Source organism: Coffea arabica, chromosome 11e (genome assembly GCF_036785885.1).
Source record: "Coffea arabica cultivar ET-39 chromosome 11e, Coffea Arabica ET-39 HiFi, whole genome shotgun sequence".
Classification (NCBI taxonomy): domain Eukaryota; kingdom Viridiplantae; phylum Streptophyta; class Magnoliopsida; order Gentianales; family Rubiaceae; genus Coffea; species Coffea arabica.
The window spans coordinates 45,828,605-45,850,867 of record NC_092331.1 but is presented as its reverse complement, the minus strand read 5'-3'; the positions used below and the strand labels follow the sequence as shown (position 1 = coordinate 45,850,867).

General features: G+C 39.4%; 18 non-coding genes across 18 annotated transcripts; all 18 read left to right on the top strand.

The window, feature by feature from the left end:
- The first annotated feature begins 181 nt into the window (after positions 1 to 181).
- On the top strand, positions 182 to 300 carry LOC140030707 (5S ribosomal RNA). The gene has a single exon (XR_011834626.1). It is a non-coding gene; the product is annotated as a 5S ribosomal RNA (ribosomal RNA).
- Positions 301 to 1,423: 1,123 nt separating this feature from the next.
- LOC140029324 (5S ribosomal RNA) lies at positions 1,424 to 1,542 on the top strand. The gene has a single exon (XR_011833228.1). It is a non-coding gene; the product is annotated as a 5S ribosomal RNA (ribosomal RNA).
- A 1,125-nt stretch (positions 1,543 to 2,667) lies between these two features.
- LOC140030705 (5S ribosomal RNA) lies at positions 2,668 to 2,786 on the top strand. The gene has a single exon (XR_011834624.1). It is a non-coding gene; the product is annotated as a 5S ribosomal RNA (ribosomal RNA).
- Positions 2,787 to 3,911: 1,125 nt separating this feature from the next.
- LOC140030916 (5S ribosomal RNA) lies at positions 3,912 to 4,030 on the top strand. Its single transcript, XR_011834835.1, has one exon. It is a non-coding gene; the product is annotated as a 5S ribosomal RNA (ribosomal RNA).
- Positions 4,031 to 5,153: 1,123 nt separating this feature from the next.
- LOC140029323 (5S ribosomal RNA) lies at positions 5,154 to 5,272 on the top strand. Its single transcript, XR_011833227.1, has one exon. It is a non-coding gene; the product is annotated as a 5S ribosomal RNA (ribosomal RNA).
- Positions 5,273 to 6,397: 1,125 nt separating this feature from the next.
- Positions 6,398 to 6,516, top strand: LOC140030704 (5S ribosomal RNA). Its single transcript, XR_011834623.1, has one exon. It is a non-coding gene; the product is annotated as a 5S ribosomal RNA (ribosomal RNA).
- A 1,125-nt stretch (positions 6,517 to 7,641) lies between these two features.
- Positions 7,642 to 7,760, top strand: LOC140030914 (5S ribosomal RNA). The gene has a single exon (XR_011834833.1). It is a non-coding gene; the product is annotated as a 5S ribosomal RNA (ribosomal RNA).
- Positions 7,761 to 8,883: 1,123 nt separating this feature from the next.
- On the top strand, positions 8,884 to 9,002 carry LOC140029322 (5S ribosomal RNA). Its single transcript, XR_011833226.1, has one exon. It is a non-coding gene; the product is annotated as a 5S ribosomal RNA (ribosomal RNA).
- Positions 9,003 to 10,127: 1,125 nt separating this feature from the next.
- On the top strand, positions 10,128 to 10,246 carry LOC140029321 (5S ribosomal RNA). Its single transcript, XR_011833225.1, has one exon. It is a non-coding gene; the product is annotated as a 5S ribosomal RNA (ribosomal RNA).
- A 1,125-nt stretch (positions 10,247 to 11,371) lies between these two features.
- On the top strand, positions 11,372 to 11,490 carry LOC140029846 (5S ribosomal RNA). Its single transcript, XR_011833761.1, has one exon. It is a non-coding gene; the product is annotated as a 5S ribosomal RNA (ribosomal RNA).
- Positions 11,491 to 12,615: 1,125 nt separating this feature from the next.
- On the top strand, positions 12,616 to 12,734 carry LOC140030913 (5S ribosomal RNA). The gene has a single exon (XR_011834832.1). It is a non-coding gene; the product is annotated as a 5S ribosomal RNA (ribosomal RNA).
- Positions 12,735 to 13,858: 1,124 nt separating this feature from the next.
- On the top strand, positions 13,859 to 13,977 carry LOC140029320 (5S ribosomal RNA). The gene has a single exon (XR_011833224.1). It is a non-coding gene; the product is annotated as a 5S ribosomal RNA (ribosomal RNA).
- Positions 13,978 to 14,781: 804 nt separating this feature from the next.
- On the top strand, positions 14,782 to 14,900 carry LOC140030187 (5S ribosomal RNA). The gene has a single exon (XR_011834101.1). It is a non-coding gene; the product is annotated as a 5S ribosomal RNA (ribosomal RNA).
- A 1,122-nt stretch (positions 14,901 to 16,022) lies between these two features.
- Positions 16,023 to 16,141, top strand: LOC140029319 (5S ribosomal RNA). Its single transcript, XR_011833223.1, has one exon. It is a non-coding gene; the product is annotated as a 5S ribosomal RNA (ribosomal RNA).
- Positions 16,142 to 17,264: 1,123 nt separating this feature from the next.
- LOC140029317 (5S ribosomal RNA) lies at positions 17,265 to 17,383 on the top strand. The gene has a single exon (XR_011833221.1). It is a non-coding gene; the product is annotated as a 5S ribosomal RNA (ribosomal RNA).
- A 1,122-nt stretch (positions 17,384 to 18,505) lies between these two features.
- Positions 18,506 to 18,624, top strand: LOC140029316 (5S ribosomal RNA). The gene has a single exon (XR_011833220.1). It is a non-coding gene; the product is annotated as a 5S ribosomal RNA (ribosomal RNA).
- Positions 18,625 to 19,746: 1,122 nt separating this feature from the next.
- LOC140029315 (5S ribosomal RNA) lies at positions 19,747 to 19,865 on the top strand. Its single transcript, XR_011833219.1, has one exon. It is a non-coding gene; the product is annotated as a 5S ribosomal RNA (ribosomal RNA).
- A 1,122-nt stretch (positions 19,866 to 20,987) lies between these two features.
- LOC140029314 (5S ribosomal RNA) lies at positions 20,988 to 21,106 on the top strand. Its single transcript, XR_011833218.1, has one exon. It is a non-coding gene; the product is annotated as a 5S ribosomal RNA (ribosomal RNA).
- The last annotated feature ends 1,157 nt before the right edge of the window (positions 21,107 to 22,263 follow it).

Here is a 22,263-nt window from a genome sequence, read left to right as displayed (position 1 = left end):
GTTGCGGGATGAGGGAAAAAAACAGGGTGCAAATCAATAACAAAAAAAAATATAAAGTAAATAAATAAAAGGATAAGAGGAAAATGCTTGAATTGACGCTTAAAATGAATTTCGGTCTAGAAAAGCCACACTGCTTCGCAGGACGGGGTAGTTTAAAAGAATAAAGCGAAAGGAACATGGCGGGTGCGATCATACCAGCATTAATGCACCGGATCCCATCAGAACTCCGAAGTTAAGCGTGCTTGGGCGAGAGTAGTACTAGGATGGGTGACCCCCTGGGAAGTCCTCGTGTTGCACCCTTTTCTTTTTTGTTTCGAAATCCAAATTTCCTATTCGTTCTTTATCCTGTAGTAATTTAGCTCCGTCGGAACGATTGCTTAATATTTTGCTTCTTGTCGAAGCGTGAAGGAGGATCTGAAGGCGCGAGACAAATCAGGAACGGTACGGCTCGATCAAAGCCCGGATCGTCGCTCAAATTTGTCGGCGCAAATGTATCACCGCAACTAGGGGTGGCAATTTTCGACACGACCTGAAAACACGACACGAACCTAACACGAAATTAATGGGTTTGGGTTGAGGTTTCGGGAATTCGGGTTGGACCCGATGAACCCGAAAAGAAAACCGGTCGATTTCGGGTCAACCCGTGGTGACCTGATATGACCCGATATGACCCGTTTACGAATTAAAAATAATTTAATAAACATAAAAATAATTTATCTAACTAAACTAAGTTATTCTTTTTTTCAAAGGCATTAATTACTTAATCCTAAACGAATTTATTTAATTTGTGTGAAGTTGAAATTATTATACTTGGACAAATAATATATTATATTATTTTTCACTTTTGTATTGTTTTAATTTATTTTATATTTTGCTTGGGATAAAACACTTTTACGGTGTTTAATTTATTTTAGATTTGATTTGGAATCATTTATTTAAATTTTTATTACTTGATTATGTAATTAGTTTTGTGAGAAATTGATTTTATCAGAAATTACAGTGATAAATTAATAAATTAAAATTAAGTTTCGGGTCATTTCGGGTCGACCCGCCGCCCCGTAAACCTGAAATTTTCGGGTTCGGGTCAGCATACCTGACCCGTCACGGGTTGGCGGGTCGGGGTTCGGGTCAACAGATTTTCTGGCGGGTCTGTTGACCCGAACCCGACCCGCCAACCTGATTTGGACCCGAATTGCCACCCCTAACTGCAAGCGTGAAGGATTGATTTCATGATAATTTAGAGTTGCGGGATGAGGGAAAAAAACAGGGTGCAAATCAATAACAAAAAAAAATATAAAGTAAATAAATAAAAGGATAAGAGGAAAATGCTTGAATTGACGCTTAAAATGAATTTCGGTCTAGAAAAGCCACACTGCTTCGCAGGACGGGGTAGTTTAAAAGAATAAAGCGAAAGGAACATGGCGGGTGCGATCATACCAGCACTAATGCACCGGATCCCATCAGAACTCCGAAGTTAAGCGTGCTTGGGCGAGAGTAGTACTAGGATGGGTGACCCCCTGGGAAGTCCTCGTGTTGCACCCCTCTCTTTTTTGTTTCGAAATCCAAATTTCCTATTCGTTCTTTATCCTGTAGTAATTTAGCTCCGTCGGAACGATTGCTTAATAGTTTGCTTCTTGTCGAAGCGTGAAGGAGGATCTGAAGGCGCGAGACAAATCAGGAACGGTACGGCTCGATCAAAGCCCGGATCGTCGCTCAAATTTGTCGGCGCAAATGTATCACCGCAACTAGGGGTGGCAATTTTCGACACGACCTGAAAACACGACACGAACCTAACACGAAATTAATGGGTTTGGGTTGAGGTTTCGGGAATTCGGGTCAGAATCGGGTTGGACCCGATGAACCCGAAAAGAAAACCGGTCGATTTCGGGTCAGCCCGTGGTGACCTGATATGACCCGTTTACGAATTAAAAATAATTTAATAAACATAAAAATAATTTTATCTAACTAAACTAAGTTATTCTTTTTTTCAAAGGCATTAATTACTTAATCCTAAACGAATTTATTTAATTTGTGTGAAGTTGAAATTATTATACTTGGACAAATAATATATTATATTATTTTTCACTTTTGTATTGTTTTAATTTATTTTATATTTTGCTTGGGATAAAACACTTTTACGGTGTTTAATTTATTTTAGATTTGATTTGGAATCATTTATTTAAATTTTTATTACTTGATTATGTAATTAGTTTTGTGAGAAATTGATTTTATTAGAAATTACAGTGATAAATTAATAAATTAAAATTAAGTTCCGGGTCATTTCGGGTCGACCCGCCGCCCCGTAAACCTGAAATTTTCGGGTTCGGGTCAGCATACCTGACCCGTCACGGGTTGGCGGGTCGGGGTTCGGGTCAACAGATTTTCTGGCGGGTCTGTTGACCCGAACCCGACCCGCCAACCTGATTTGGACCCGAATTGCCACCCCTAACTGCAAGCGTGAAGGATTGATTTCATGATAATTTAGAGTTGCGGGATGAGGGAAAAAAACAGGGTGCAAATCAATAACAAAAAAAAATATAAAGTAAATAAATAAAAGGATAAGAGGAAAATGCTTGAATTGACGCTTAAAATGAATTTCGGTCTAGAAAAGCCACACTGCTTCGCAGGACGGGGTAGTTTAAAAGAATAAAGCGAAAGGAACATGGCGGGTGCGATCATACCAGCATTAATGCACCGGATCCCATCAGAACTCCGAAGTTAAGCGTGCTTGGGCGAGAGTAGTACTAGGATGGGTGACCCCCTGGGAAGTCCTCGTGTTGCACCCTTTTCTTTTTTGTTTCGAAATCCAAATTTCCTATTCGTTCTTTATCCTGTAGTAATTTAGCTCCGTCGGAACGATTGCTTAATATTTTGCTTCTTGTCGAAGCGTGAAGGAGGATCTGAAGGCGCGAGACAAATCAGGAACGGTACGGCTCGATCAAAGCCCGGATCGTCGCTCAAATTTGTCGGCGCAAATGTATCACCGCAACTAGGGGTGGCAATTTTCGACACGACCTGAAAACACGACACGAACCTAACACGAAATTAATGGGTTTGGGTTGAGGTTTCGGGAATTCGGGTCAGAATAGGGTTGGACCCGATGAACCCGAAAAGAAAACCGGTCGATTTCGGGTCAACCCGTGGTGACCTGATATGACCCGTTTACGAATTAAAAATAATTTAATAAACATAAAAATAATTTTATCTAACTAAACTAAGTTATTCTTTTTTTCAAAGGCATTAATTACTTAATCCTAAACGAATTTATTTAATTTGTGTGAATTTGAAATTATTATACTTGGACAAATAATATATTATATTATTTTTCACTTTTGTATTGTTTTAATTTATTTTATATTTTGCTTGGGATAAAACACTTTTACGGTGTTTAATTTATTTTAGATTTGATTTGGAATCATTTATTTAAATTTTTATTACTTGATTATGTAATTAGTTTTGTGAGAAATTGATTTTATTAGAAATTACAGTGATAAATTAATAAATTAAAATTAAGTTTCGGGTCATTTCGGGTCGACCCGCCGCCCCGTAAACCTGAAATTTTCGGGTTCGGGTCAGCATACCTGACCCGTCACGGGTTGGCGGGTCGGGGTTCGGGTCAACAGATTTTCTGGCGGGTCTGTTGACCCGAACCCGACCCGCCAACCTGATTTGGACCCGAATTGCCACCCCTAACTGCAAGCGTGAAGGATTGATTTCATGATAATTTAGAGTTGCGGGATGAGGGAAAAAAACAGGGTGCAAATCAATAACAAAAAAAAATATAAAGTAAATAAATAAAAGGATAAGAGGAAAATGCTTGAATTGACGCTTAAAATGAATTTCGGTCTAGAAAAGCCACACTGCTTCGCAGGACGGGGTAGTTTAAAAGAATAAAGCGAAAGGAACATGGCGGGTGCGATCATACCAGCATTAATGCACTGGATCCCATCAGAACTCCGAAGTTAAGCGTGCTTGGGCGAGAGTAGTACTAGGATGGGTGACCCCCTGGGAAGTCCTCGTGTTGCACCCCTTTCTTTTTTGTTTCGAAATCAAAATTTCCTATTCGTTCTTTATCCTGTAGTAATTTAGCTCCGTCGGAACGATTGCTTAATATTTTGCTTCTTGTCGAAGCGTGAAGGAGGATCTGAAGGCGCGAGACAAATCAGGAACGGTACGGCTCGATCAAAGCCCGGATCGTCGCTCAAATTTGTCGGCGCAAATGTATCACCGCAACTAGGGGTGGCAATTTTCGACACGACCTGAAAACACGACACGAAGCTAACACGAAATTAATGGGTTTGGGTTGAGGTTTCGGGAATTCGGGTTGGACCCGATGAACCCGAAAAGAAAACCGGTCGATTTCGGGTCAACCCGTGGTGACCTGATATGACCCGATATGACCCGTTTACGAATTAAAAATAATTTAATAAACATAAAAATAATTTATCTAACTAAACTAAGTTATTCTTTTTTTCAAAGGCATTAATTACTTAATCCTAAACGAATTTATTTAATTTGTGTGAAGTTGAAATTATTATACTTGGACAAATAATATATTATATTATTTTTCACTTTTGTATTGTTTTAATTTATTTTATATTTTGCTTGGGATAAAACACTTTTACGGTGTTTAATTTATTTTAGATTTGATTTGGAATCATTTATTTAAATTTTTATTACTTGATTATGTAATTAGTTTTGTGAGAAATTGATTTTATCAGAAATTACAGTGATAAATTAATAAATTAAAATTAAGTTTCGGGTCATTTCGGGTCGACCCGCCGCCCCGTAAACCTGAAATTTTCGGGTTCGGGTCAGCATACCTGACCCGTCACGGGTTGGCGGGTCGGGGTTCGGGTCAACAGATTTTCTGGCGGGTCTGTTGACCCGAACCCGACCCGCCAACCTGATTTGGACCCGAATTGCCACCCCTAACTGCAAGCGTGAAGGATTGATTTCATGATAATTTAGAGTTGCGGGATGAGGGAAAAAAACAGGGTGCAAATCAATAACAAAAAAAAATATAAAGTAAATAAATAAAAGGATAAGAGGAAAATGCTTGAATTGACGCTTAAAATGAATTTCGGTCTAGAAAAGCCACACTGCTTCGCAGGACGGGGTAGTTTAAAAGAATAAAGCGAAAGGAAAATGGCGGGTGCGATCATACCAGCACTAATGCACCGGATCCCATCAGAACTCCGAAGTTAAGCGTGCTTGGGCGAGAGTAGTACTAGGATGGGTGACCCCCTGGGAAGTCCTCGTGTTGCACCCCTCTCTTTTTTGTTTCGAAATCCAAATTTCCTATTCGTTCTTTATCCTGTAGTAATTTAGCTCCGTCGGAACGATTGCTTAATAGTTTGCTTCTTGTCGAAGCGTGAAGGAGGATCTGAAGGCGCGAGACAAATCAGGAACGGTACGGCTCGATCAAAGCCCGGATCGTCGCTCAAATTTGTCGGCGCAAATGTATCACCGCAACTAGGGGTGGCAATTTTCGACACGACCTGAAAACACGACACGAACCTAACACGAAATTAATGGGTTTGGGTTGAGGTTTCGGGAATTCGGGTCAGAATCGGGTTGGACCCGATGAACCCGAAAAGAAAACCGGTCGATTTCGGGTCAACCCGTGGTGACCTGATATGACCCGTTTACGAATTAAAAATAATTTAATAAACATAAAAATAATTTTATCTAACTAAACTAAGTTATTCTTTTTTTCAAAGGCATTAATTACTTAATCCTAAACGAATTTATTTAATTTGTGTGAAGTTGAAATTATTATACTTGGACAAATAATATATTATATTATTTTTCACTTTTGTATTGTTTTAATTTATTTTATATTTTGCTTGGGATAAAACACTTTTACGGTGTTTAATTTATTTTAGATTTGATTTGGAATCATTTATTTAAATTTTTATTACTTGATTATGTAATTAGTTTTGTGAGAAATTGATTTTATTAGAAATTACAGTGATAAATTAATAAATTAAAATTAAGTTTCGGGTCATTTCGGGTCGACCCGCCGCCCCGTAAACCTGAAATTTTCGGGTTCGGGTCAGCATACCTGACCCGTCACGGGTTGGCGGGTCGGGGTTCGGGTCAACAGATTTTCTGGCGGGTCTGTTGACCCGAACCCGACCCGCCAACCTGATTTGGACCCGAATTGCCACCCCTAACTGCAAGCGTGAAGGATTGATTTCATGATAATTTAGAGTTGCGGGATGAGGGAAAAAAACAGGGTGCAAATCAATAACAAAAAAAAATATAAAGTAAATAAATAAAAGGATAAGAGGAAAATGCTTGAATTGACGCTTAAAATGAATTTCGGTCTAGAAAAGCCACACTGCTTCGCAGGACGGGGTAGTTTAAAAGAATAAAGCGAAAGGAACATGGCGGGTGCGATCATACCAGCATTAATGCACCGGATCCCATCAGAACTCCGAAGTTAAGCGTGCTTGGGCGAGAGTAGTACTAGGATGGGTGACCCCCTGGGAAGTCCTCGTGTTGCACCCTTTTCTTTTTTGTTTCGAAATCCAAATTTCCTATTCGTTCTTTATCCTGTAGTAATTTAGCTCCGTCGGAACGATTGCTTAATATTTTGCTTCTTGTCGAAGCGTGAAGGAGGATCTGAAGGCGCGAGACAAATCAGGAACGGTACGGCTCGATCAAAGCCCGGATCGTCGCTCAAATTTGTCGGCGCAAATGTATCACCGCAACTAGGGGTGGCAATTTTCGACACGACCTGAAAACACGACACGAACCTAACACGAAATTAATGGGTTTGGGTTGAGGTTTCGGGAATTCGGGTCAGAATCGGGTTGGACCCGATGAACCCGAAAAGAAAACCGGTCGATTTCGGGTCAACCCGTGGTGACCTGATATGACCCGTTTACGAATTAAAAATAATTTAATAAACATAAAAATAATTTTATCTAACTAAACTAAGTTATTCTTTTTTTCAAAGGCATTAATTACTTAATCCTAAACGAATTTATTTAATTTGTGTGAATTTGAAATTATTATACTTGGACAAATAATATATTATATTATTTTTCACTTTTGTATTGTTTTAATTTATTTTATATTTTGCTTGGGATAAAACACTTTTACGGTGTTTAATTTATTTTAGATTTGATTTGGAATCATTTATTTAAATTTTTATTACTTGATTATGTAATTAGTTTTGTGAGAAATTGATTTTATTAGAAATTACAGTGATAAATTAATAAATTAAAATTAAGTTTCGGGTCATTTCGGGTCGACCCGCCGCCCCGTAAACCTGAAATTTTCGGGTTCGGGTCAGCATACCTGACCCGTCACGGGTTGGCGGGTCGGGGTTCGGGTCAACAGATTTTCTGGCGGGTCTGTTGACCCGAACCCGACCCGCCAACCTGATTTGGACCCGAATTGCCACCCCTAACTGCAAGCGTGAAGGATTGATTTCATGATAATTTAGAGTTGCGGGATGAGGGAAAAAAACAGGGTGCAAATCAATAACAAAAAAAAATATAAAGTAAATAAATAAAAGGATAAGAGGAAAATGCTTGAATTGACGCTTAAAATGAATTTCGGTCTAGAAAAGCCACACTGCTTCGCAGGACGGGGTAGTTTAAAAGAATAAAGCGAAAGGAACATGGCGGGTGCGATCATACCAGCATTAATGCACTGGATCCCATCAGAACTCCGAAGTTAAGCGTGCTTGGGCGAGAGTAGTACTAGGATGGGTGACCCCCTGGGAAGTCCTCGTGTTGCACCCCTTTCTTTTTTGTTTCGAAATCAAAATTTCCTATTCGTTCTTTATCCTGTAGTAATTTAGCTCCGTCGGAACGATTGCTTAATATTTTGCTTCTTGTCGAAGCGTGAAGGAGGATCTGAAGGCGCGAGACAAATCAGGAACGGTACGGCTCGATCAAAGCCCGGATCGTCGCTCAAATTTGTCGGCGCAAATGTATCACCGCAACTAGGGGTGGCAATTTTCGACACGACCTGAAAACACGACACGAACCTAACACGAAATTAATGGGTTTGGGTTGAGGTTTCGGGAATTCGGGTTGGACCCGATGAACCCGAAAAGAAAACCGGTCGATTTCGGGTCAACCCGTGGTGACCTGATATGACCCGATATGACCCGTTTACGAATTAAAAATAATTTAATAAACATAAAAATAATTTATCTAACTAAACTAAGTTATTCTTTTTTTCAAAGGCATTAATTACTTAATCCTAAACGAATTTATTTAATTTGTGTGAAGTTGAAATTATTATACTTGGACAAATAATATATTATATTATTTTTCACTTTTGTATTGTTTTAATTTATTTTATATTTTGCTTGGGATAAAACACTTTTACGGTGTTTAATTTATTTTAGATTTGATTTGGAATCATTTATTTAAATTTTTATTACTTGATTATGTAATTAGTTTTGTGAGAAATTGATTTTATCAGAAATTACAGTGATAAATTAATAAATTAAAATTAAGTTTCGGGTCATTTCGGGTCGACCCGCCGCCCCGTAAACCTGAAATTTTCGGGTTCGGGTCAGCATACCTGACCCGTCACGGGTTGGCGGGTCGGGGTTCGGGTCAACAGATTTTCTGGCGGGTCTGTTGACCCGAACCCGACCCGCCAACCTGATTTGGACCCGAATTGCCACCCCTAACTGCAAGCGTGAAGGATTGATTTCATGATAATTTAGAGTTGCGGGATGAGGGAAAAAAACAGGGTGCAAATCAATAACAAAAAAAAATATAAAGTAAATAAATAAAAGGATAAGAGGAAAATGCTTGAATTGACGCTTAAAATGAATTTCGGTCTAGAAAAGCCACACTGCTTCGCAGGACGGGGTAGTTTAAAAGAATAAAGCGAAAGGAACATGGCGGGTGCGATCATACCAGCACTAATGCACCGGATCCCATCAGAACTCCGAAGTTAAGCGTGCTTGGGCGAGAGTAGTACTAGGATGGGTGACCCCCTGGGAAGTCCTCGTGTTGCACCCCTCTCTTTTTTGTTTCGAAATCCAAATTTCCTATTCGTTCTTTATCCTGTAGTAATTTAGCTCCGTCGGAACGATTGCTTAATAGTTTGCTTCTTGTCGAAGCGTGAAGGAGGATCTGAAGGCGCGAGACAAATCAGGAACGGTACGGCTCGATCAAAGCCCGGATCGTCGCTCAAATTTGTCGGCGCAAATGTATCACCGCAACTAGGGGTGGCAATTTTCGACACGACCTGAAAACACGACACGAACCTAACACGAAATTAATGGGTTTGGGTTGAGGTTTCGGGAATTCGGGTCAGAATCGGGTTGGACCCGATGAACCCGAAAAGAAAACCGGTCGATTTCGGGTCAGCCCGTGGTGACCTGATATGACCCGTTTACGAATTAAAAATAATTTAATAAACATAAAAATAATTTTATCTAACTAAACTAAGTTATTCTTTTTTTCAAAGGCATTAATTACTTAATCCTAAACGAATTTATTTAATTTGTGTGAAGTTGAAATTATTATACTTGGACAAATAATATATTATATTATTTTTCACTTTTGTATTGTTTTAATTTATTTTATATTTTGCTTGGGATAAAACACTTTTACGGTGTTTAATTTATTTTAGATTTGATTTGAAATCATTTATTTAAATTTTTATTACTTGATTATGTAATTATTTTTGTGAGAAATTGATTTTATCAGAAATTACAGTGATAAATTAATAAATTAAAATTAAGTTTCGGGTCATTTCGGGTCGACCCGCCGCCCCGTAAACCTGAAATTTTCGGGTTCGGGTCAGCATACCTGACCCGTCACGGGTTGGCGGGTCGGGGTTCGGGTCAACAGATTTTCTGGCGGGTCTGTTGACCCGAACCCGACCCGCCAACCTGATTTGGACCCGAATTGCCACCCCTAACTGCAAGCGTGAAGGATTGATTTCATGATAATTTAGAGTTGCGGGATGAGGGAAAAAAACAGGGTGCAAATCAATAACAAAAAAAAATATAAAGTAAATAAATAAAAGGATAAGAGGAAAATGCTTGAATTGACGCTTAAAATGAATTTCGGTCTAGAAAAGCCACACTGCTTCGCAGGACGGGGTAGTTTAAAAGAATAAAGCGAAAGGAACATGGCGGGTGCGATCATACCAGCACTAATGCACCGGATCCCATCAGAACTCCGAAGTTAAGCGTGCTTGGGCGAGAGTAGTACTAGGATGGGTGACCCCCTGGGAAGTCCTCGTGTTGCACCCCTCTCTTTTTTGTTTCGAAATCCAAATTTCCTATTCGTTCTTTATCCTGTAGTAATTTAGCTCCGTCGGAACGATTGCTTAATAGTTTGCTTCTTGTCGAAGCGTGAAGGAGGATCTGAAGGCGCGAGACAAATCAGGAACGGTACGGCTCGATCAAAGCCCGGATCGTCGCTCAAATTTGTCGGCGCAAATGTATCACCGCAACTAGGGGTGGCAATTTTCGACACGACCTGAAAACACGACACGAACCTAACACGAAATTAATGGGTTTGGGTTGAGGTTTCGGGAATTCGGGTCAGAATCGGGTTGGACCCGATGAACCCGAAAAGAAAACCGGTCGATTTCGGGTCAACCCGTGGTGACCTGATATGACCCGTTTACGAATTAAAAATAATTTAATAAACATAAAAATAATTTTATCTAACTAAACTAAGTTATTCTTTTTTTCAAAGGCATTAATTACTTAATCCTAAACGAATTTATTTAATTTGTGTGAAGTTGAAATTATTATACTTGGACAAATAATATATTATATTATTTTTCACTTTTGTATTGTTTTAATTTATTTTATATTTTGCTTGGGATAAAACACTTTTACGGTGTTTAATTTATTTTAGATTTGATTTGAAATCATTTATTTAAATTTTTATTACTTGATTATGTAATTATTTTTGTGAGAAATTGATTTTATTAGAAATTACAGTGATAAATTAATAAATTAAAATTAAGTTTCGGGTCATTTCGGGTCGACCCGCCGCCCCGTAAACCTGAAATTTTCGGGTTCGGGTCAGCATACCTGACCCGTCACGGGTTGGCGGGTCGGGGTTCGGGTCAACAGATTTTCTGGCGGGTCTGTTGACCCGAACCCGACCCGCCAACCTGATTTGGACCCGAATTGCCACCCCTAACTGCAAGCGTGAAGGATTGATTTCATGATAATTTAGAGTTGCGGGATGAGGGAAAAAAACAGGGTGCAAATCAATAACAAAAAAAAATATAAAGTAAATAAATAAAAGGATAAGAGGAAAATGCTTGAATTGACGCTTAAAATGAATTTCGGTCTAGAAAAGCCACACTGCTTCGCAGGACGGGGTAGTTTAAAAGAATAAAGCGAAAGGAACATGGCGGGTGCGATCATACCAGCACTAATGCACCGGATCCCATCAGAACTCCGAAGTTAAGCGTGCTTGGGCGAGAGTAGTACTAGGATGGGTGACCCCCTGGGAAGTCCTCGTGTTGCACTCCTCTCTTTTTTGTTTCGAAATCCAAATTTCCTATTCGTTCTTTATCCCGTAGTAATTTAGCTCCGTCGGAACGATTGCTTAATATTTTGCTTCTTGTTGAAGCGTGAAGGAGGATCTGAAGGCGCGAGACAAATCAGGAACGGTACGGCTCGATCAAAAGCCCGGATCGTCGCTCAAATTTGTCGGCGCAAATGTATCACCGCAACTAGGGGTGGCAATTTTCGACACGACCTGAAAACACGACACGAATCTAACACGAAATTAATAGGTTTGGGTTGAGGTTTCGGGAATTCGGGTTGGACCCGATGAACCCGAAAAGAAAACCGGTCGATTTCGGGTCAACCCGTGGTGACCTGATATGACCCGATATGACCCGTTTACGAATTAAAAATAATTTAATAAACATAAAAATAATTTTATCTAACTAAACTAAGTTATTCTTTTTTTCAAAGGCATTAATTACTTAATCCTAAACGAATTTATTTAATTTGTGTGAAGTTGAAATTATTATACTTGGACAAATAATATATTATATTATTTTTCACTTTTGTATTGTTTTAATTTATTTTATATTTTGCTTGGGATAAAACACTTTTACGGTGTTTAATTTATTTTAGATTTGATTTGGAATCATTTATTTAAATTTTTATTACTTGATTATGTAATTAGTTTTGTGAGAAATTGATTTTATTAGAAATTACAGTGATAAATTAATAAATTAAAATTAAGTTTCGGGTCATTTCGGGTCGACCCGCCGCCCCGTAAACCTGAAATTTTCGGGTTCGGGTCAGCATACCTGACCCGTCACGGGTTGGCGGGTCGGGGTTCGGGTCAACAGATTTTCTGGCGGGTCTGTTGACCCGAACCCGACCCGCCAACCTGATTTGGACCCGAATTGCCACCCCTAACTGCAAGCGTGAAGGATTGATTTCATGATAATTTAGAGTTGCGGGATGAGGGAAAAAAACAGGGTGCAAATCAATAACAAAAAAAAATATAAAGTAAATAAATAAAAGGATAAGAGGAAAATGCTTGAATTGACGCTTAAAATGAATTTCGGTCTAGAAAAGCCACACTGCTTCGCAGGACGGGGTAGTTTAAAAGAATAAAGCGAAAGGAACATGGCGGGTGCGATCATACCAGCATTAATGCACTGGATCCCATCAGAACTCCGAAGTTAAGCGTGCTTGGGCGAGAGTAGTACTAGGATGGGTGACCCCCTGGGAAGTCCTCGTGTTGCACCCCTTTCTTTTTTGTTTCGAAATCAAAATTTCCTATTCGTTCTTTATCCTGTAGTAATTTAGCTCCGTCGGAACGATTGCTTAATATTTTGCTTCTTGTCGAAGCGTGAAGGAGGATCTGAAGGCGCGAGACAAATCAGGAACGGTACGGCTCGATCAAAGCCCGGATCGTCGCTCAAATTTGTCGGCGCAAATGTATCACCGCAACTAGGGGTGGCAATTTTCGACACGACCTGAAAACACGACACGAACCTAACACGAAATTAATGGGTTTGGGTTGAGGTTTCGGGAATTCGGGTTGGACCCGATGAACCCGAAAAGAAAACCGGTCGATTTCGGGTCAACCCGTGGTGACCTGATATGACCCGATATGACCCGTTTACGAATTAAAAATAATTTAATAAACATAAAAATAATTTATCTAACTAAACTAAGTTATTCTTTTTTTCAAAGGCATTAATTACTTAATCCTAAACGAATTTATTTAATTTGTGTGAAGTTGAAATTATTATACTTGGACAAATAATATATTATATTATTTTTCACTTTTGTATTGTTTTAATTTATTTTATATTTTGCTTGGGATAAAACACTTTTACGGTGTTTAATTTATTTTAGATTTGATTTGGAATCATTTATTTAAATTTTTATTACTTGATTATGTAATTAGTTTTGTGAGAAATTGATTTTATCAGAAATTACAGTGATAAATTAATAAATTAAAATTAAGTTTCGGGTCATTTCGGGTCGACCCGCCGCCCCGTAAACCTGAAATTTTCGGGTTCGGGTCAGCATACCTGACCCGTCACGGGTTGGCGGGTCGGGGTTCGGGTCAACAGATTTTCTGGCGGGTCTGTTGACCCGAACCCGACCCGCCAACCTGATTTGGACCCGAATTGCCACCCCTAACTGCAAGCGTGAAGGATTGATTTCATGATAATTTAGAGTTGCGGGATGAGGGAAAAAAACAGGGTGCAAATCAATAACAAAAAAAAAATATAAAGTAAATAAATAAAAGGATAAGTGGAAAATGCTTGAATTGACGCTTAAAATGAATTTCGGTCTAGAAAAGCCACACTGCTTCGCAGGACGGGGTAGTTTAAAAGAATAAAGCGAAAGGAACATGGCGGGTGCGATCATACCAGCACTAATGCACCGGATCCCATCAGAACTCCGAAGTTAAGCGTGCTTGGGCGAGAGTAGTACTAGGATGGGTGACCCCCTGGGAAGTCCTCGTGTTGCACCCCTCTCTTTTTTGTTTCGAAATCCAAATTTCCTATTCGTTCTTTATCCTGTAGTAATTTAGCTCCGTCGGAACGATTGCTTAATAGTTTGCTTCTTGTCGAAGCGTGAAGGAGGATCTGAAGGCGCGAGACAAATCAGGAACGGTACGGCTCGATCAAAGCCCGGATCGTCGCTCAAATTTGTCGGCGCAAACTTGGACAAATAATATATTATATTATTTTTCACTTTTGTATTGTTTTAATTTATTTTATATTTTGCTTGGGATAAAACACTTTTACGGTGTTTAATTTATTTTAGATTTGATTTGGAATCATTTATTTAAATTTTTATTACTTGATTATGTAATTAGTTTTGTGAGAAATTGATTTTATTAGAAATTACAGTGATAAATTAATAAATTAAAATTAAGTTTCGGGTCATTTCGGGTCGACCCGCCGCCCCGTAAACCTGAAATTTTCGGGTTCGGGTCAGCATACCTGACCCGTCACGGGTTGGCGGGTCGGGGTTCGGGTCAACAGATTTTCTGGCGGGTCTGTTGACCCGAACCCGACCCGCCAACCTGATTTGGACCCGAATTGCCACCCCTAACTGCAAGCGTGAAGGATTGATTTCATGATAATTTAGAGTTGCGGGATGAGGGAAAAAAACAGGGTGCAAATCAATAACAAAAAAAAATATAAAGTAAATAAATAAAAGGATAAGAGGAAAATGCTTGAATTGACGCTTAAAATGAATTTCGGTCTAGAAAAGCCACACTGCTTCGCAGGACGGGGTAGTTTAAAAGAATAACGCGAAAGGAACATGGCGGGTGCGATCATACCAGCGCTAATGCACCGGATCCCATCAGAACTCCGAAGTTAAGCGTGCTTGGGCGAGAGTAGTACTAGGATGGGTGACCCCCTGGGAAGTCCTCGTGTTGCACCCCTCTCTTTTTTGTTTCGAAATCCAAATTTCCTATTCGTTCTTTATCCTGTAGTAATTTAGCTCCGTCGGAACGATTGCTTAATATTTTGCTTCTTGTCGAAGCGTGAAGGAGGATCTGAAGGCGCGAGACAAATCAGGAACGGTACGGCTCGATCAAAGCCCGGATCGTCGCTCAAATTTGTCGGCGCAAATGTATCACCGCAACTAGGGGTGGCAATTTTCGACACGACACGAACCTAACACGAAATTAATGGGTTTGGGTTGAGGTTTCGGGAATTCGGGTCAGAATCGGGTTGGACCCGATGAACCCGAAAAGAAAACCGGTCGATTTCGGGTCAACCCGTGGTGACCTGATATGACCCGATATGACCCGTTTACGAATTAAAAATAATTTAATAAACATAAAAATAATTTTATCTAACTAAACTAAGTTATTCTTTTTTTCAAAGGCATTAATTACTTAATCCTAAACGAATTTATTTAATTTGTGTGAAGTTGAAATTATTATACTTGGACAAATAATATATTATATTATTTTTCACTTTTGTATTGTTTTAATTTATTTTATATTTTGCTTGGGATAAAACACTTTTACGGTGTTTAATTTATTTTAGATTTGATTTGGAATCATTTATTTAAATTTTTATTACTTGATTATGTAATTAGTTTTGTGAGAAATTGATTTTATTAGAAATTACAGTGATAAATTAATAAATTAAAATTAAGTTTCGGGTCATTTCGGGTCGACCCGCCGCCCCGTAAACCTGAAATTTTCGGGTTCGGGTCAGCATACCTGACCCGTCACGGGTTGGCGGGTCGGGGTTCGGGTCAACAGATTTTCTGGCGGGTCTGTTGACCCGAACCCGACCCGCCAACCTGATTTGGACCCGAATTGCCACCCCTAACTGCAAGCGTGAAGGATTGATTTCATGATAATTTAGAGTTGCGGGATGAGGGAAAAAAACAGGGTGCAAATCAATAACAAAAAAAAATATAAAGTAAATAAATAAAAGGATAAGAGGAAAATGCTTGAATTGACGCTTAAAATGAATTTCGGTCTAGAAAAGCCACACTGCTTCGCAGGACGGGGTAGTTTAAAAGAATAACGCGAAAGGAACATGGCGGGTGCGATCATACCAGCACTAATGCACCGGATCCCATCAGAACTCCGAAGTTAAGCGTGCTTGGGCGAGAGTAGTACTAGGATGGGTGACCCCCTGGGAAGTCCTCGTGTTGCACCCCTCTCTTTTTTGTTTCGAAATCCAAATTTCCTATTCGTTCTTTATCCTGTAGTAATTTAGCTCCGTCGGAACGATTGCTTAATATTTTGCTTCTTGTCGAAGCGTGAAGGAGGATCTGAAGGCGCGAGACAAAATCAGGAACGGTACGGCTCGATCAAAGCCCGGATCGTCGCTCAAATTTGTCGGCGCAAATGTATCACCGCAACTAGGGGTGGCAATTTTCGACACGACACGAACCTAACACGAAATTAATGGGTTTGGGTTGAGGTTTCGGGAATTCGGGTCAGAATCGGGTTGGACCCGATGAACCCGAAAAGAAAACCGGTCGATTTCGGGTCAACCCGTGGTGACCTGATATGACCCGATATGACCCGTTTACGAATTAAAAATAATTTAATAAACATAAAAATAATTTTATCTAACTAAACTAAGTTATTCTTTTTTTCAAAGGCATTAATTACTTAATCCTAAACGAATTTATTTAATTTGTGTGAAGTTGAAATTATTGTACTTGGACAAATAATATATTATATTATTTTTCACTTTTGTATTGTTTTAATTTATTTTATATTTTGCTTGGGATAAAACACTTTTACGGTGTTTAATTTATTTTAGATTTGATTTGGAATCATTTATTTAAATTTTTATTACTTGATTATGTAATTAGTTTTGTGAGAAATTGATTTTATTAGAAATTACAGTGATAAATTAATAAATTAAAATTAAGTTTCGGGTCATTTCGGGTCGACCCGCCGCCCCGTAAACCTGAAATTTTCGGGTTCGGGTCAGCATACCTGACCCGTCACGGGTTGGCGGGTCGGGGTTCGGGTCAACAGATTTTCTGGCGGGTCTGTTGACCCGAACCCGACCCGCCAACCTGATTTGGACCCGAATTGCCACCCCTAACTGCAAGCGTGAAGGATTGATTTCATGATAATTTAGAGTTGCGGGATGAGGGAAAAAAACAGGGTGCAAATCAATAACAAAAAAAAATATAAAGTAAATAAATAAAAGGATAAGAGGAAAATGCTTGAATTGACGCTTAAAATGAATTTCGGTCTAGAAAAGCCACACTGCTTCGCAGGACGGGGTAGTTTAAAAGAATAACGCGAAAGGAACATGGCGGGTGCGATCATACCAGCACTAATGCACCGGATCCCATCAGAACTCCGAAGTTAAGCGTGCTTGGGCGAGAGTAGTACTAGGATGGGTGACCCCCTGGGAAGTCCTCGTGTTGCACCCCTCTCTTTTTTGTTTCGAAATCCAAATTTCCTATTCGTTCTTTATCCTGTAGTAATTTAGCTCCGTCGGAACGATTGCTTAATATTTTGCTTCTTGTCGAAGCGTGAAGGAGGATCTGAAGGCGCGAGACAAATCAGGAACGGTACGGCTCGATCAAAGCCCGGATCGTCGCTCAAATTTGTCGGCGCAAATGCATCACCGCAACTAGGGGTGGCAATTTTCGACACGACACGAACCTAACACGAAATTAATGGGTTTGGGTTGAGGTTTCGGGAATTCGGGTCAGAATCGGGTTGGACCCGATGAACCCGAAAAGAAAACCGGTCGATTTCGGGTCAACCCGTGGTGACCTGATATGACCCGATATGACCCGTTTACGAATTAAAAATAATTTAATAAACATAAAAATAATTTTATCTAACTAAACTAAGTTATTCTTTTTTTCAAAGGCATTAATTACTTAATCCTAAACGAATTTATTTAATTTGTGTGAAGTTGAAATTATTGTACTTGGACAAATAATATATTATATTATTTTTCACTTTTGTATTGTTTTAATTTATTTTATATTTTGCTTGGGATAAAACACTTTTACGGTGTTTAATTTATTTTAGATTTGATTTGGAATCATTTATTTAAATTTTTATTACTTGATTATGTAATTAGTTTTGTGAGAAATTGATTTTATTAGAAATTACAGTGATAAATTAATAAATTAAAATTAAGTTTCGGGTCATTTCGGGTCGACCCGCCGCCCCGTAAACCTGAAATTTTCGGGTTCGGGTCAGCATACCTGACCCGTCACGGGTTGGCGGGTCGGGGTTCGGGTCAACAGATTTTCTGGCGGGTCTGTTGACCCGAACCCGACCCGCCAACCTGATTTGGACCCGAATTGCCACCCCTAACTGCAAGCGTGAAGGATTGATTTCATGATAATTTAGAGTTGCGGGATGAGGGAAAAAAACAGGGTGCAAATCAATAACAAAAAAAAATATAAAGTAAATAAATAAAAGGATAAGAGGAAAATGCTTGAATTGACGCTTAAAATGAATTTCGGTCTAGAAAAGCCACACTGCTTCGCAGGACGGGGTAGTTTAAAAGAATAACGCGAAAGGAACATGGCGGGTGCGATCATACCAGCACTAATGCACCGGATCCCATCAGAACTCCGAAGTTAAGCGTGCTTGGGCGAGAGTAGTACTAGGATGGGTGACCCCCTGGGAAGTCCTCGTGTTGCACCCCTCTCTTTTTTGTTTCGAAATCCAAATTTCCTATTCGTTCTTTATCCTGTAGTAATTTAGCTCCGTCGGAACGATTGCTTAATATTTTGCTTCTTGTCGAAGCGTGAAGGAGGATCTGAAGGCGCGAGACAAATCAGGAACGGTACGGCTCGATCAAAGCCCGGATCGTCGCTCAAATTTGTCGGCGCAAATGCATCACCGCAACTAGGGGTGGCAATTTTCGACACGACACGAACCTAACACGAAATTAATGGGTTTGGGTTGAGGTTTCGGGAATTCGGGTCAGAATCGGGTTGGACCCGATGAACCCGAAAAGAAAACCGGTCGATTTCGGGTCAACCCGTGGTGACCTGATATGACCCGATATGACCCGTTTACGAATTAAAAATAATTTAATAAACATAAAAATAATTTTATCTAACTAAACTAAGTTATTCTTTTTTTCAAAGGCATTAATTACTTAATCCTAAACGAATTTATTTAATTTGTGTGAAGTTGAAATTATTGTACTTGGACAAATAATATATTATATTATTTTTCACTTTTGTATTGTTTTAATTTATTTTATATTTTGCTTGGGATAAAACACTTTTACGGTGTTTAATTTATTTTAGATTTGATTTGGAATCATTTATTTAAATTTTTATTACTTGATTATGTAATTAGTTTTGTGAGAAATTGATTTTATTAGAAATTACAGTGATAAATTAATAAATTAAAATTAAGTTTCGGGTCATTTCGGGTCGACCCGCCGCCCCGTAAACCTGAAATTTTCGGGTTCGGGTCAGCATACCTGACCCGTCACGGGTTGGCGGGTCGGGGTTCGGGTCAACAGATTTTCTGGCGGGTCTGTTGACCCGAACCCGACCCGCCAACCTGATTTGGACCCGAATTGCCACCCCTAACTGCAAGCGTGAAGGATTGATTTCATGATAATTTAGAGTTGCGGGATGAGGGAAAAAAACAGGGTGCAAATCAATAACAAAAAAAAATATAAAGTAAATAAATAAAAGGATAAGAGGAAAATGCTTGAATTGACGCTTAAAATGAATTTCGGTCTAGAAAAGCCACACTGCTTCGCAGGACGGGGTAGTTTAAAAGAATAACGCGAAAGGAACATGGCGGGTGCGATCATACCAGCACTAATGCACCGGATCCCATCAGAACTCCGAAGTTAAGCGTGCTTGGGCGAGAGTAGTACTAGGATGGGTGACCCCCTGGGAAGTCCTCGTGTTGCACCCCTCTCTTTTTTGTTTCGAAATCCAAATTTCCTATTCGTTCTTTATCCTGTAGTAATTTAGCTCCGTCGGAACGATTGCTTAATATTTTGCTTCTTGTCGAAGCGTGAAGGAGGATCTGAAGGCGCGAGACAAATCAGGAACGGTACGGCTCGATCAAAGCCCGGATCGTCGCTCAAATTTGTCGGCGCAAATGCATCACCGCAACTAGGGGTGGCAATTTTCGACACGACACGAACCTAACACGAAATTAATGGGTTTGGGTTGAGGTTTCGGGAATTCGGGTCAGAATCGGGTTGGACCCGATGAACCCGAAAAGAAAACCGGTCGATTTCGGGTCAACCCGTGGTGACCTGATATGACCCGATATGACCCGTTTACGAATTAAAAATAATTTAATAAACATAAAAATAATTTTATCTAACTAAACTAAGTTATTCTTTTTTTCAAAGGCATTAATTACTTAATCCTAAACGAATTTATTTAATTTGTGTGAAGTTGAAATTATTGTACTTGGACAAATAATATATTATATTATTTTTCACTTTTGTATTGTTTTAATTTATTTTATATTTTGCTTGGGATAAAACACTTTTACGGTGTTTAATTTATTTTAGATTTGATTTGGAATCATTTATTTAAATTTTTATTACTTGATTATGTAATTAGTTTTGTGAGAAATTGATTTTATTAGAAATTACAGTGATAAATTAATAAATTAAAATTAAGTTTCGGGTCATTTCGGGTCGACCCGCCGCCCCGTAAACCTGAAATTTTCGGGTTCGGGTCAGCATACCTGACCCGTCACGGGTTGGCGGGTCGGGGTTCGGGTCAACAGATTTTCTGGCGGGTCTGTTGACCCGAACCCGACCCGCCAACCTGATTTGGACCCGAATTGCCACCCCTAACTGCAAGCGTGAAGGATTGATTTCATGATAATTTAGAGTTGCGGGATGAGGGAAAAAAACAGGGTGCAAATCAATAACAAAAAAAAATATAAAGTAAATAAATAAAAGGATAAGAGGAAAATGCTTGAATTGACGCTTAAAATGAATTTCGGTCTAGAAAAGCCACACTGCTTCGCAGGACGGGGTAGTTTAAAAGAATAACGCGAAAGGAACATGGCGGGTGCGATCATACCAGCACTAATGCACCGGATCCCATCAGAACTCCGAAGTTAAGCGTGCTTGGGCGAGAGTAGTACTAGGATGGGTGACCCCCTGGGAAGTCCTCGTGTTGCACCCCTCTCTTTTTTGTTTCGAAATCCAAATTTCCTATTCGTTCTTTATCCTGTAGTAATTTAGCTCCGTCGGAACGATTGCTTAATATTTTGCTTCTTGTCGAAGCGTGAAGGAGGATCTGAAGGCGCGAGACAAATCAGGAACGGTACGGCTCGATCAAAGCCCGGATCGTCGCTCAAATTTGTCGGCGCAAATGCATCACCGCAACTAGGGGTGGCAATTTTCGACACGACACGAACCTAACACGAAATTAATGGGTTTGGGTTGAGGTTTCGGGAATTCGGGTCAGAATCGGGTTGGACCCGATGAACCCGAAAAGAAAACCGGTCGATTTCGGGTCAACCCGTGGTGACCTGATATGACCCGATATGACCCGTTTACGAATTAAAAATAATTTAATAAACATAAAAATAATTTTATCTAACTAAACTAAGTTATTCTTTTTTTCAAAGGCATTAATTACTTAATCCTAAACGAATTTATTTAATTTGTGTGAAGTTGAAATTATTGTACTTGGACAAATAATATATTATATTATTTTTCACTTTTGTATTGTTTTAATTTATTTTATATTTTGCTTGGGATAAAACACTTTTACGGTGTTTAATTTATTTTAGATTTGATTTGGAATCATTTATTTAAATTTTTATTACTTGATTATGTAATTAGTTTTGTGAGAAATTGATTTTATTAGAAATTACAGTGATAAATTAATAAATTAAAATTAAGTTTCGGGTCATTTCGGGTCGACCCGCCGCCCCGTAAACCTGAAATTTTCGGGTTCGGGTCAGCATACCTGACCCGTCACGGGTTGGCGGGTCGGGGTTCGGGTCAACAGATTTTCTGGCGGGTCTGTTGACCCGAACCCGACCCGCCAACCTGATTTGGACCCGAATTGCCACCCCTAACTGCAAGCGTGAAGGATTGATTTCATGATAATTTAGAGTTGCGGGATGAGGGAAAAAAACAGGGTGCAAATCAATAACAAAAAAAAAATATAAAGTAAATAAATAAAAGGATAAGAGGAAAATGCTTGAATTGACGCTTAAAATGAATTTCGGTCTAGAAAAGCCACACTGCTTCGCAGGACGGGGTAGTTTAAAAGAATAACGCGAAAGGAACATGGCGGGTGCGATCATACCAGCACTAATGCACCGGATC